Here is a 15811-nt window from a genome sequence, read left to right as displayed (position 1 = left end):
CTGCACCAACATATATCTCCTCTCGTCTCAAAATATCTCCCAACTCGGCAAATCAAGATCTGTGTCTCTCATCCACACTCATTACATCCTCCCGTTCCCGGTTACAGGAATTTTTTCGGGCTGCACCCACTCTATGGAATTCTCTCCCTCGCACATTAAGGCTTTCCTCTGGTCTACAAGCTTTCAAGCGTTCTCTGAAAACCCACCTCTTCAGACAAGCTTATAATATTCCTCAACCACCCTCTTAACCTCACTACATTACCCTATCACCACCCGTTATACAACTATTCCTTGACCAACATTGTTGTGTGACAGGATCATTTAGCTTATGAGTCACTTTTACCTTTGCAGTCTGGCTGGGCCGACTGCAAACGTAGACTTAACCTCATGTGTCAAACTCCTATTGTCCAATAGATTGTAAGCTTGCGAGCAGGGCCTTCTCACCTCTTTGTCTGTTTTTACCAGTTTGTTTAATAGTTTACTATGTTTGTCCCCAACTGTAAAGCGTTACAGAATATGATGGCGCTATATAAATAAATGATGATATATACTGTATTTTTCGCTCCATAAGACGCACCTGACTATAAGACACACCTAGTTTTTAGAGGAGGAAAACATACACTGGCCCCTTCACTCACACAAAATACAATGGCCCCCACTCTCACTCACCAACACACACACACACACTATAGCATAACATTTTTGCTGTTTTTGATTGTTTTTCTCACTATCAGGAATTATCTTTGTCAAAACAGAACTTTTCTAAGAGTCATTAAGACCTACTCTGATTGAGAGACATCTTTGTATGGACACAGAAAAATGTTCCTAAATTGGCCATAACATTTAAAAATAATTGTAAAGCACATTAAAAATCAATCTGATGTATAATTAAATTACAGTGATCATCTATGCATCAACTAGTCTCTTTAGCTTTTAGCTAAGGAGGAGAAGGAAGGCTGCTATTGATCACTCCAGTACAGCTGTTTAATTCAACTTGCAGACACCACTGTGTATAGTTTAATCATTTAAAAACATTGCCTACCGAGTCTTGCAGTCTCCAACCAACTCTCACGCTTGAAGCAGGCTCCAGACAGGGGTGAGAATGAAGTTGTGTAGCCTCCAAGCCAGAAAGTCAGAAACAAGAAAACTTACTGCAGTCCCGGCCAGGCTGCAGATCCTCCTGAAGGTCCGTCCCCCTGCCTATCTGTGAGGACCTAGCTATCACATGGGACGTGCACCTGTCATGTGGTGCACGTCCCATGTGATAGCTAGGTCCTCACAGATAGGCAGGGGGACGGACCATCAGGAGGATCTGCAGCCTGGCTGGGACTGCAGCAAGTTTTCTTGTTTCTGACTTTCTGGCTTGTAGTATTCGCTCCATAAGACGCACACACTTTTTCCCCTACTTTTTTTGGGGGAAAAAGTGCGTCTTATGGAGCGAAAAATACGGTAGTATGTTGGGCTGATTCATCTGCTCAATTTCTATCTGGAGCGTAATTGTGACTGTATAAGAGTGATTAGTGACTCAGACACATCGATATATCCAGACAATTTTTTTCCTCGGATAGCGCCGGCAGTTCTGTCTCCAAGATAAGGCTGGTCCCGGAGAGGTGTCCTGGAGTATAAGAGTCCTGTAAGCAAGCAGTCTTCACAACGAGCGCTCACGGCCGGAGGTGATAGACAAAAGCCCGCTGGGATGGTATGGTCGGTATGCGCATGCGCCTTTAGGCGGGTCAGCGCTTCAGTCTCTGATAAGATTTGTAAGTGCAGGTAGCGTCCACTAATAGAGTGTAAAAGAGGTGTCGACCCTACGCGTTTCACCCCGATAGGGGCTTCCTCAGGGATAATGTTCAACAATGTTGGAGACAGAACTGCCGGCGCTATTTGAGGCGGACGTGCAGACTTATCAGATTGATAAAACAGGTCCAGAGGGACAGTGCCTGCGGATAGAGCCATTTAGACCGAGACATCCACACAAGCCGACCTGGGGAGGAAGGTAAGTGCACTATCTACCCTTCCCAGATATGTGAGCAGATTACAGCTTCTCAGTTTGTCCTTTAGGAATTTCCATTCCAGCTTTTTCGGAGTGGCTGCAGACTCTGTGGCAGACCACTTCACAATCTTGTCCCAAACAGCCCAGTACCATCTGGGACGGACTCTCCGGAGTTGGGAAACGTTACTACATTATGGTTCAATTTTATGTGTTTTCTTTTTGCACCCGACATGTATACTTAAGTCAGTACTCGATACCTTGTCCTAGACAGTAATTCTGTTTGACATTTGCATGTTTTAACTTATGTTTAAAAATACATATATACCTTTAGCATTAACAATTTGCACTATTCTCTACTGTAATTATTCTACCCTATTCTATCCCATCTTTCTCTCTTTGCGCTGGGAGATCTCTCCATTTGTCTGAATCTCTTATCTTGCTGTTTTGACTTGTCTCCATCAAATCTATTTGTGGGATCCAGAACTTCTCTATTATTTGCTGAAACACCTCCTTGTTCAATGCCCAATCCCCTGGCTGGATCTGATAAGTGAGATAATCCACCATCGTGTTGCCTTTGCCTGCTATGTGAAGTGCTGAGAGGGACTTTAGATTGTTTTCTGCCCAGACTATGATTGTTGGACAAGTAATCTATGGTAGAATCATCAAACAACTAGAACTGAATTTCATTTATTGGTCTCAACCTCCTGAAAATATACATGGTGTCCAACCTTCTCATATTAGATTGTTGTACCTCCAACTGATCCCATTCTTTATTCATCAAATATTTAATTACTATGAATATCTTGTGTTTATGTTGTTTCTCCCCAAAGAAGTCATCCTAAAGGTAGATGGTGACAGGGACTTCTGTATCATCTTATTCTTATATGTTTAATAAATGAATCCACTATTTCAGGACTATATGTCCCAGAATCATCCTTAGTTTCCCCTTCTTCAGTATCAGACGAGCTTGTCCCACATGACTCTATAGACTCTTCTGAAGGGAATTCCTGCACCTCATCCCAGTCTACACCAATGTGGGATCTTGTCTTTTTAACCTCTTGGGTTACCTGAATGCCTACTTTTGACATAAAGTTCTTTCTCATGCAACTCATTAAATCCTTAAACAGGTTTGGAGGCTTGTACTGGACAACAGTCCATACATGAGCTCCACACACATAATTATGTAATATCCCAGTATTCTTCTCTTCTACAGGCTGTGTAAGAGTACTGAGATGGAGATAAAATAAGGACCTAAACTAACTACAACCTAAGCATCCCCAACACCCCTTACTAAGGATTAGCTTGGACAGGTGTCCTTCAGTTTTGTGATGGCAGGTTCTGGCTCCATACTGCAGGCTGTGTCCCAGACTTAGTAATGGAGCAGAGTGTTGCTTCCCCCTTGAGTGCAGACATGATTATGACATCAGCCGCTCAGGTTATGCACAGGTCACACGTAATGATGTGACTCGGCGACCTTTTCAAAACCAAATGCCACTTTCCTGCCTCTACCTCGGTAGCAGAGAATGGTCCCAGGGGAGCCACCCTTTGTCCCTGTGGACTTTTCCAATCCTCTCCAGGAACAGATAAGCCCAAATCCAGATAAAATAATAAAACAAACCTAGCTACTCTGTCATTGTCTTACTAAGCTGTTCAAGAGACAAGAAAACAGACAAATCAGGAGTCACATTATATATCTTGAGGAGGTGTCAACTTTTTTTCTGTCTGTAACACCTCCAATCATAATAATAATCAATTATAATTATATTATATTGTGAGAAGCAGCAGGTAAATACTTTTCTCAGCAGTGTTTTGATGTCTTTCACTTGTGATTTTGCGCAGTCTGCTCTGCTGTGTTTTTAGTGATTGAAATCATATGATTTGTCTAAGGAATGATTCATCTTTTCTTTACGTAATAATTGAGATACAGATCTTACTGGACGAAGCAGACGCCCAGGGTTTCAATTGCCAATTAGCAACTACACTTTTAGTTTGCAGATCGTTTATAGACAAATGTTACTTATCATTGCCAAACCAAACCTCCCAGACTTGCGTCAATGCTGGACCCTCAAGGTCTTTCCATCATTAATATTAAATTGACATATGTTTGGTCTTTATTTTTGGACTTTTATCCTAAAGATCATGGAAATTTGCTGATCATATGTTTCTTATCTGTATTATATAACATGTTTTTGACTCTCTACTATGTAACATGTTTTTCTCTCAAAATGTCACATACTCTTTTCTCTTTTAAGTACAGACACGTAAGATTATTAGTAGTATAGGTTTTGTAATTGGTAATATAGATTTTTGTAAATTATTACTTTCACAGCTTATCTTTCACCAGGAGGGCGGCACTGACGCTCTTTGGTGCTTGATGTATGAAATAGCTGCCAGTGTCAGACAAACCTTGCCGGTTATAGAGTTCACACGCTAGCATTTCTGTGCTGCTCTGTATCCTGTCTGCTGCCTGGTATCGGACTCTTGTTGGGGACCCAACTATCCTGCTTGCTGTGTGAACCGAACCTTAGCCTGTAACCCCGATTATTCCGTCTGCTGCCTGGACCCTCATTATATCTCACTGTACAGTCCCCTCCCCTCTCCTCTATATAATAATAATCCCCATATAATACACAGTGTGTGCTGGGAACGGTCTTATCCCTCATCTCATCTCACTGTACAGACCCGTCAACTCTTTATAATAATATCCCCAGTGGCCGGGTCTCCCAGTCCTTCAGATTTATTGTACGACACTGTGGAGCTGGAATGGAAATATTCTAGAAATCACAGTAACCCTACCACTGCCCTTCCGATGTACGTTTCATGTTTGAAGAGCCATGTCTATGTAACATAGGATAGGCTGATGTATTTACTGGAGGATAATCATTAATATTCTGAAGATCTGGAGACTCTGACAGACACTGTCATTCTCTAAATCACTATTGTTTAGTAAAACAAGAAGCCCCGACTGACCGTCTAAGCTCAGTGAGCTTAGCCCTATGTTAGATGAACATGAACAGTTTGTGTTCTTCACATGAATGTACCCAGAGCTCATTCCAGGTTTCATCAATTAAAAAGAGATGTTATTCAAACTATATATAACAACAGAGCCTGCTTCACCTGTAGTATAATAACAGGTCACCATAATCTGCTAATTTATTAAAATACGGTGAAATCACAGTCTGCTCCATCTGTATTATAACATGGAACTATAGTCTGCTACATCTGTATTATAACATGGAACTATAGTCTGCTACATCTGTATTATAACATGGAACTATAGTCTGCTCCATCTGTATTATAACATGGAACTATAGTCTGCTCCATCTGTATTATAATATGGAACTATAGTCTGCTCCATCTGTATTATAATATGGAACTATAGTCTGCTCCATCTGCATTATAACATGGAACTATAGTCTGCTCCATCTGTATTATAACATGGAACTATAGTCTGCTCCATCTGTATTATAACATGGAACTATAGTCTGCTCCATCTGTATAATATTAATAATAATAATAATGATGGTAATAATAACCAGACACCAGAGTCTGCTTCCCCTGTAGTATAGTAAAGTGACACCACAGTCTGCTACACCAGTATAATAATAACAATCATTACCACAACAAGACTATATACTCTGCTCCCCGTGTATGATGGTAAAGTGATACCACAGTCAGCTCCCTGTATAATCATAATAATATCATTACCTGCTGCCAGACACAACAATGTCTCCTCTCTGCTCAACTCATCGGTGACCCGGAAGTTGCTATCGGTAAAACACTTCCTGTGTTTGGAACGCAGAGGGCGGAAGTCAGTGTCAGAATAGAAGTCTAGTGGAACGCACAACCCGGAAGTTGGGGGAACGCACCGTCTAATGGGTGAGAGGGGACAGCGATAGTCAGGGGGTAAGTACCCACATAGATATATAATGACACCTCATAGCCCAGTAATGTCATAGTCACATCTAGTCCAGCTAGAAGCTAAGAGCTATCACTGTATTACATGTACTATAACCTCACACTGCTATATACTTATCTAGAGATATATTCACTCTGGTGCCAGGACCAAGCTTATCTTATCTCTATCTCTACCCCTCTCTCATGCTTTATCCTCTATAACACCACCTGAGAGCTATCACTGCATTACATGTACTATAACCTCACACTGCTATATACTTATCCAGAGCTATATTCACCCTGGTGCAAGGACCAAGCTTATCTTATCTCTATCTCTACCCCTCTCTCATGCTTTATCCCCTATAACACCACCTGAGAGCTATCACTGCATTACATGTACTATAACCTCACACTGCTATATACTTATCCAGAGCTATATTCACCCTGGTGCAAGGACCAAGCTTAGCCTATCTCTATCTCTACCCCTCTCTCATGCTTTATCCCCTATAACACCACCTGAGAGCTATCACTGCATTACATGTACTATAACCTCACACTGCTATATACTTATCCAGAGCTATATTCACCCTGGTGCAAGGACCAAGCTTAGCCTATCTCTATCTCTACCCCTCTCTCATGCTTTATCCCCTATAACACCACCTGAGAGCTATCACTGCATTACATGTACTATAACCTCACACTGCTATATACTTATCTAGAGATATATTCACTCTGGTGCAAGGACCAAGCTTATCTTATCTCTATCTCTACCCCTCTCTCATGCTTTATCCCCTATAACACCACCTGAGAGCTATCACTGCATTACATGTACTATAACCTCACACTGCTATATACTTATCTAGAGATATATTCACTCTGGTGCAAGGACCAAGCTTATCTTAACTCTATCTCTACCCCTCTTTCATGCTTTATCCTCTATAACACCACCTGAGAGCTATCACTGCATTACATGTACTATAACCTCACACTGCTATATACTTATCTAGAGCTATATTCACTCTGGTGCAAGGACCAAGCTTAGCCTATCTCTATCTCTACCCCTCTCTCATGCTTTATCCCCTATAACACCACCTGAGAGCTATCATCACTGCATTACATGTACTATAACCGCACACTGCTATATACTTATCCAGAGCTATATTCACTCTGGTGCAAGGACCAAGCTTATCCTATCTCTATCTCTACCCCTCTCTCATGCTTTATCCTCTATAACACCACCTGAGAGCTATCATCACTGCATTACATGTACTATAACCTCACACTGCTATATACTTATCCAGAGCTATATTCACTCTGGTGCAAGGACCAAGCTTATCCTATCTCTATCTCTACCCCTCTCTCATGCTTTATCCCCTATAACACCACCTGAGAGCTATCACTGCATTACATGTACTATAACCTCACACTGCTATATACTTATCTAGAGATATATTCACTCTGGTGCAAGGACCAAGCTTAGCCTATCTCTAGCACTATCCCTCTGATTAGATAAGAGAAAACTTCAATTTACTGTAAAGGAGAAAGCAGTTTTGAGGACCCCCCCCAGATAAACACATCATCTGATCATAACATATAAACAATGTATTCAGTCACTGTGTGTCTCCAACAGATGGATCCAGTAACAGAGATGCCCTCATTCTCTTTATTCACAGGATTGTACATAGATCATAATATTTCACTGGTGTATAAGGAATTCACTTTTGTTGAGAAGTAAAAGTATTAGATCTAGTAAAATTAGGCTGAAAATTAAAAGTTTAGGTAAGATTTAGGGGCATATTCAATTGACGGCGGGATCGCGAAAATCCCGCACTCAAAAAATATTACCGTTATTACGGTAATCCTGTGTGGGAAAACCGTTAATACGGTAATTTACTCGCTGGATTTCAGGGAGCTGCGAGCTGAAATCCAGCGAGATATTATCATATTAACGGTAATATTTTTTGAGCGCGGGATTTTCGGCGATCCCGCCGTCAATTAAATATGCCCCTATGTGTTGTATTCAGTTAGTCTACATCTATTAGAATAGGCCTCCTTTACCAGACACATCAGCCAATCACCTGTTCTGTAGGCCCTGTACCTCCCCCTTCCTCATTCTCATTATTACCTCTATCCTGCCCCTCTGTCTACTAGTTCCTTCTCTGTCCATCTCTCGCTACCCCACTCACCTCTCTACCCTTCTGTCCAGCCCCAATTATTACTACTCCTTTGTTGTTCTGCAGAAACGGTTGTTGCCTTTAATAACTGTCAATGGACCAGAGGATCACTCACTGTACAATGTCATTTTACAACACTGAACACAATTTGGCTACTGGATGGGTTTATAGCAATGATGGCCACATTTGTTTGTTTTTTTTCTTATGAAGTTATTGATTAATTTTCCAATTTTCCTGTGTTCTTGAACATAGAGGTCTGATTCATTAAGGAAAGTTAAGCAAAAGTCTTCTTGCTCAAGTTTTCTAAAACCATGTTGCAATGCAAAGGGTACAAATTAGTTTATTAATTTGCACATAAGGAAAATACTGTCTTTTTTTCATGCAGCCCACAAATACTTGATAGCTTATTTGTACACTGAAATTTAAAGTTCATTCAGGATATGTCCTACCCCAAATATAAATCTGCCATCATATTTTAAATTTACCTCTCCCTCCAATGCAACATGGTTTTGCATTACTTACATATTTTTGCTTGACTTTCCTTAATGAATCAGGCCCAGAGCATGTACAGGAGGGAGGGCATAATGTGTGCATTGTGCTGGAGGATGACACTGTAGACATACTAGATGCATGCAAACATTACAGTGGTTGGCATAAGCACTGTGTTTAGCCATGTGTAATAATTTAGTAGCTGTGGCATTCGGTCAGTCAAATGTGTATACAGGTCAGAATATATATATGTGTTGCCCACTGGGGGAGCTAGGAGCCATCAGCACCCATTAGACTGCTGCTGTCCTCCTAACATCATATCATTCTGTGCTAGAGATCTGGCTAGGCTTCTCCTTACACACTGTCTGGTGTTTCTCATAGATCTTAGTACTGGGGACTTTAGTCTGATCTGTACTCTCCATACAGATTCATTCACTGACCAGAAGACTTTTGAAGTGCGCGAAGCATTTGTTAAACTTTCCACCCTGTTGGCTCAAATCAGAATTCTATTGTCTTTTCTGTACCCTTGTGTAGGGTGCGCTCTTATCCTTTCTGATCTCACAGCATCTCTAATCTCTTCAGTATATGTCTTGTACAGTCACACATGGTAAGTGTGCAGTTGCACTTACATGTGACACACTGTCTTACGTGCGGTGCTTCTGATCACTAAGGACTGGTCTTTTAAAGATCTTGGCAGTTTTTATTGCCTTGTAAATTCTGGTGCCCTCCGCTGTGTCCTGCCCTGTATCATGGGATTTTCCCTACTGGGGATGTTGCTTATACTAAAAAGCCTGTAAGGGTGTGAGTTCCTCTTCTTGTTCACACCGTCAGGCTTAGGAGATCATCATCATCAACATTTATTTATATAGTGCCCGCAAATTCCGTATGGCTTTACAATTGGGGTCAAACACTGTAATAAACAATACTGGGTAATACAGACAAAGAGGTGAGAAAGTCCTGCTCGCAAGCTTACAGTCTCTGGGACAATGGGAGTTGGCTACATGAGGTTAAGTTCACATATTGCATTTTGGTCCAGACAGATTGCAAAGGTAAAAAGTTATTTATTTGCTTTATGATCCACTCACACAGCAATGTTGGTCATGGGACAAGGAGGTTGTTGTTTTGTCTGAATTGTGTAAAGGGTTGTAATAGGGCAACCTAGTGAAGTTAGGAGGGTGGTTGAGGAATATTATAAGCTTGCCTGAAGAGGTGGGTTTTCAGAGAACGCTTGAAGGTTTGTAGACCAGAGGAAAGTCTTAATATGCAGAGGGAGGGAATTTCATAGAGTTGGTGCAGCTCGAAAAAATCCTGTAAACGGGAATGGGAGGATGTAATGAGAGTGGATGAGAGACGCAGATTTTCTGCAGAATGGAGTTGTTGAGTTGGGAGATATTTTAAGACAAGTCAGGAGATGTATGTTGGTGCAGTTTTATTGATCGCCTTGTATGGTAGTATAAGTATTTTATATTGGATTCAGTAAAAAACAGGGAACCAATGTAGAGACTGATAGAGAGGTTCAGCAGAGGTAGAACGATTTACAAGGAAATAAGTCTAGCCGCTGCATGCAAATAGATTGCAGGGGTAAGGGTCTGTTTCGGGGAAGGCCACTAAGAAGGAAATTGCAACAGTCAATGCAGGGGATGATGAGTGCATGAATTAAGGTTTTTGCAGGGTCTCGTGTAAGATATGTGTGTATTCTGGAAATGTTTTTTAGATGTATGTAACAGGATTTAGATATTTAGAGTCGATGTGGGGAACAAAGGATAGTTCTGAGTCAAGGATCACACCTAAGCAGCGAGCATGCTGGGTGGGATTTAAGGTCATGTTGTCAACAGAAATAGAAATGTCAGGTAGGTATCTTCTGTTGGTGGGTGGGAATATTATTAAGAGGACATCCAAGATGAAATAGCAGAAAGACAGTCAGTAAAGCGGGACAACTCAGAGGGTGAAAGATCAGGTGAGGATAGATAGATTTGTGTATCATCCGCATAGAGATGATACTGAAATCCAAAGGAGCTTATTAGTTTTCCAAAAGAAATGGTGTAGATAGAAAACAGCAGAGGACCTAGTACTGAGCCTTGCGGTACTCCAACTGTAAAAGAACCGGAGCAGAGGTGGATCCAGAGAAATTATCATTAAATAGTGATTTGAAATGTAGGATGAGAACCAGGATAGGACAGTGTCTTGAAGACCTAGGGATTGAAGCGTTTGTATGAGGAGACAGTGGTCAAGCTTGGAGGGCACGGGAGCAGAGAGATGAGACTGTAATATGAGAGAGTTTGGGTCATAATTTTGTTTTTTAAGAATAGGAATAATCACTGAGTGCTTGTATAATGAAGATACCGGTAGAGAGAGAGATTACAGTTTTTAGTTAGAGGTGAAATGAGCACTGGAGACAGGGATCTACCGATTTCTGAGGGTATAGGATCAAGAGAACAGGAGGTAGTGTAGGAAGATCAGAGGAAAGTAGGTACTTCATCTTCATTTGTGAGATCAAGTGAGGGTGTCAGAGGGTGCTGAGTAGGAATCAAGACGATTGCTTGTCGAGGAAGATACCATTTCTAGTCTGATAATACATAATATATAATATATAATATATGTAGATAGAGCATAGTTGGCTACTCTACCTGGAATATCTGGGAGACTCTCAGATTTCTAGGTGTTGCCCTGGACTCCCAAGAGAGCTGTGCAAACTTCCGGATGTTGCCCCCTTTAACTGGTGAAGTGTTTGTTTAGGGTGGCTTAATGACGCGATTCACAGCAAATCTTGTCATCCAGGCCAACCTCCCACTGCATTATGACAAAGTGTACATTGAACAGTGTGTGTGGGGGGGGGGGGGGGGGCAAGAATGTTAAAATATCAGCAAGTATGGGAAAGGGTGTATTAAAAATACATGTAACCATGTTCTCTGATAGATTTGTCTTACAACATAGTGGGTTGTGCATTTCTAGTTAAGGAAAAAGATTACAGGATTCACCCGGGAGAACATTGTGCCCAGTGTGCTGTTTATGTACTAGGTGCTTTTCTGGGCAGGCATCCTCTCGTAGCTCAACTTGAGGAGATGAGTCGGGCTGTCAGCATGGAACGTCCCTGCCAACCTCCTGTATCCCACACAGCTCTGTACAGAGAGAGTCTAGCACATAAACAGGACTCCGGATATAATGTTCTCAGGTGAGCAGAGGACATGGTGACAACTCCTCTTGATGTGCTTACTAGTGGTATAACACACACTGAGCAGACTATAGTTACCTGGTATAATACACACTGAGCAGACTATAGTTACCTGGTATAACACAGACTGAGCAGACTATAGTTACCTGGTATAACACACACTGAGCAGACTATAGTTACCTGGTATAACACAGACTGAGCAGACTATAGTTACCTGGTATAACACACATTGAGCAGACTATAGTTACCTGGTATAACACACACTGAGCAGACTATAGTTACCTGGTATAACACAGACTGAGCAGACTATAGTTACCTGGTATAACACACATTGAGCAGACTATAGTTACCTGGTATAACACACACTGAGCAGACTATAGTTACCTGGTATAACACAGACTGAGCAGACTATAGTTACCTGGTATAACACACATTGAGCAGACTATAGTTACCTGGTATAACACACACTGAGCAGACTATAGTTACCTGGTATAACACAGACTGAGCAGACTATAGTTACCTAGTATAACACACATTGAGCAGACTATAGTTACCTGGTATAACACACATTGAGCAGACTATAGTTACCTGGTATAATACACACTGAGCAGACTATAGTTACCTGGTATAACACAGACTGAGCAGACTATAGTTACCTGGTATAACACACATTGAGCAGACTATAGTTACCTGGTATAACACACACTGAGCAGACTATAGTTACCTGGTATAACACAGACTGAGCAGACTATAGTTACCTGGTATAACACACACTGAGCAGACTATAGTTACCTGGTATAACACACACTGAGCAGACTATAGTTACCTGGTATAACACACACTGAGCAGACTATAGTTACCTGGTATAACACAGACTGAGCAGACTATAGTTACCTGGTATAACACAGACTGAGCAGACTCTGGTGTCATCTTATTATAATACAGTCGGAGCAGCCCTGGTGTCCTGTTACTATAATACCAGCGGGGCAGTCTGTGGTGTTATGTTATTATAACGGCCGCCGCCATCTTGGATCACGTGGTGTCAGTCACGTGGCCCCCTCCAGCAGTGTGTAACCTGCTCAGTGTAAGGGGCCACATCCCCCCGTGTGTCTCATCCTCATGTTATTGTGGTGTCTCCTGGTTCCTGAATTCCCAGGATCTATTTCCCCATCACTGTGTGTTCTGTAGATACCCTGTGTATTTACTACTGTCCTAACCTGTTACTGTCTGTACCTGTGCCCCTGACACACTGGTGATCATATAGGTATTACTGTGTGTTCTGTAGATACCCTGTGTATTTACTACTGTCCTAACCTGTTACTGTCTGTACCTGTGCCCCTGACACACTGGTGATCATATAGGTATTACTGTGTGTTCTGTAGATACCCTGTGTGTTTACTACTGTCCTAACCTGTTACTGTCTGTACCTGTGCCCCTGACACACTGGTGATCATATAGGTATTACTGTGTGTTCTGTAGATACCCTGTGTATTTACTACTGTCCTAACCTGTTACTGTCTGTACCTGTGCCCCTGACACACTGGTGATCATATAGGTATTACTGTGTGTTCTGTAGATACCCTGTGTATTTACTACTGTCCTAACCTGTTACTGTCTGTACCTGTGCCCCTGACACACTGGGTATCATATAGGTATTACTGTGTGTTCTGTAGATACCCTGTGTATTTACTACTGTCCTAACCTGTTACTGTCTGTACCTGTGCCCCTGACACACTGGTGATCATATAGGTATTACTGTGTGTTCTGTAGATACCCTGTGTATTTACTACTGTCCTAACCTGTTACTGTCTGTACCTGTGCCCCTGACACACTGGTGATCATATAGGTATTACTGTGTGTTCTGTAGATACCCTGTGTATTTACTACTGTCCTAACCTGTTACTGCCTGTACCTGTGCCCCTGACACACTGGTGATCATATAGGTATTACTGTGTGTTCTGTAGATACCCTGTGTATTTACTACTGTCCTAACCTGTTACTGCCTGTACCTGTGCCCCTGACACACTGGTGATCATATAGGTATTACTGTGTGTTCTGTAGATACCCTGTGTATTTACTACTGTCCTAACCTGTTACTGTCTGTACCTGTGCCCCTGACACACTGGGTATCATATAGGTATTACTGTGTGTTCTGTAGATACCCTGTGTATTTACTACTGTCCTAACCTGTTACTGTCTGTACCTGTGCCCCTGACACACTGGTGATCATATAGGTATTACTGTGTGTTCTGTAGATACCCTGTGTATTTACTACTGTCCTAACCTGTTACTGTCTGTACCTGTGCCCCTGACACACTGGGTATCATATAGGTATTACTGTGTGTTCTGTAGATACCCTGTGTATTTACTACTGTCCTAACCTGTTACTGCCTGTACCTGTGCCCCTGACACACTGGTGATCATATAGGTATCACTGTGTGTTCTGTAGATACCCTGTGTATTTACTACTGTCCTAACCTGTTACTGCCTGTACCTGTGCCCCAGACACACTGCTTATCATATAGGTATTACTGTGTGTGACATGGATATTACTAATAATATTATATTGTATAGAATAGAAGCTTCTGTACAGTAACACATAAGGAGCAATGAGACAGCTCTCAGGGCACACTGTATATGATATAAGGGATACTTATTATATAGAGGAGAGCGGTCTGTACAGTAACATATAAGGATAATGAGACAGCTCTCAGGACACACTGTATATGATATAAGGGATACTTATTATATAGAGGAGAGGGGTCTGTACAGTAACATATAAGGATAATGAGACAGCTCTCAGGACACACTGTATATGATATAAGGGATACTTATTATATAGAGGAGAGCGGTCTGTACAGTAACATATAAGGATAATGAGACAGCTCTCAGGACACACTGTATATGATATAAGGGATACTTATTATATAGAGGAGAGGGGTCTGTACAGTAACATATAAGGATAATGAGACAGCTCTCAGGACACACTGTATATGATATAAGGGATACTTATTATATAGAGGAGAGGGGTCTGTACAGTAACATATAAGGATAATGAGACAGCTCTCAGGACACACTGTATATGATATAAGGGATACTTATTATATAGAGGAGAGGGGTCTGTACAGTAACATAAGGATAATGAGACAGCTCTCAGGGCACACTGTATATGATATAAGGGATACATATATAGAGGAGAGCGGTCTGTACAGTAACATATAAGGATAATGAGACAGCTCTCAGGGCACACTATATATGATATAAGGGATACTTATGATATAGAGGAGAGGGGTCTGTACAGTTACACATAAGGATAATGAGACAGCTCTCGGGGCACACTGTATATGATATAAGGGATACATATGATATAGAGGAGAGGGGTCTGTACAGTAACATATAAGGAGGAATGAGACAGCTCTCAGGGCACACTGTATATGATATAAGGGATACTTATGATATAGAGGAGAGGGGTCTGTACAGTAACATATAATGAGGAATGAGACAGCTCTCAGGGCACGCTGTATATGATATAAGGGATACTTATTATATAGAGGAGAGGGGTCTGTACAGTGAGATATAATGAGGGTCCAGGCAGCAAAGAGGAGAATCGGGCTCACAGCCTAAGGCTCGGTTCAGACATCCAGCAGGACAGTCGGGTTACAAGTAAGAGTCTGATACCAGGCAGCAGACAGGATACAGAGCAGCACAGAAATGCTGACATGTGAGCGCTATAACCAGCAAGGTTTGTCTGACACATTTGGCCATTTAATGCATCAGGCACCAATGAGAATCAGGTCAGGGTCACCCTCCAGGTGACATATAACCATGTGACTGCAGTCACTACAAGAAAACACAGCAGAGCTGCCTGCACAACATCACCAGTGAAATACACTAAAACACTGCTGAGAAAAGCATTTACCTGCTGCTCCTAGCAACCGTGAGATATAATGAGGAATAAGACCGTTCCTACCCCCACTGCATATGGTTAATAATTGTCACCCCTGTTCTGTAAGTGTAATACACTGCTGCAGTCTCTGGGTCAGATGTTTCTATGGATATAATGGATTATTATTATGATAGAGAGGT

The 15811-nt window shown here is 41.7% G+C and overlaps 1 protein-coding gene across 5 annotated transcripts in view; it reads left to right on the top strand.

The window, feature by feature from the left end:
* Window positions 1–15811, top strand: part of LOC142159857 (uncharacterized) — a 242385-nt gene that overhangs the window by 212711 nt on the left and 13863 nt on the right. Inside the window, exon 1 of one of the 5 annotated variants that reach the window (XM_075214677.1) lies at window positions 5830–5899. The exons of the other annotated variants lie outside the window; for them this stretch is intronic. The gene's annotated coding sequence lies outside the window, so the exon portion shown is untranslated. Of the gene's footprint in view, window positions 1–5829; window positions 5900–15811 lie in introns of those variants that run through there. 5 annotated transcript variants of the gene reach the window in all.

This window comes from Mixophyes fleayi, chromosome 6, assembly GCF_038048845.1.
Source record: "Mixophyes fleayi isolate aMixFle1 chromosome 6, aMixFle1.hap1, whole genome shotgun sequence".
NCBI lineage: Eukaryota > Metazoa > Chordata > Amphibia > Anura > Limnodynastidae > Mixophyes > Mixophyes fleayi.
Note: the sequence above shows the minus strand (reverse complement) of the source record. Positions and strands in the feature narration are given on the sequence as shown.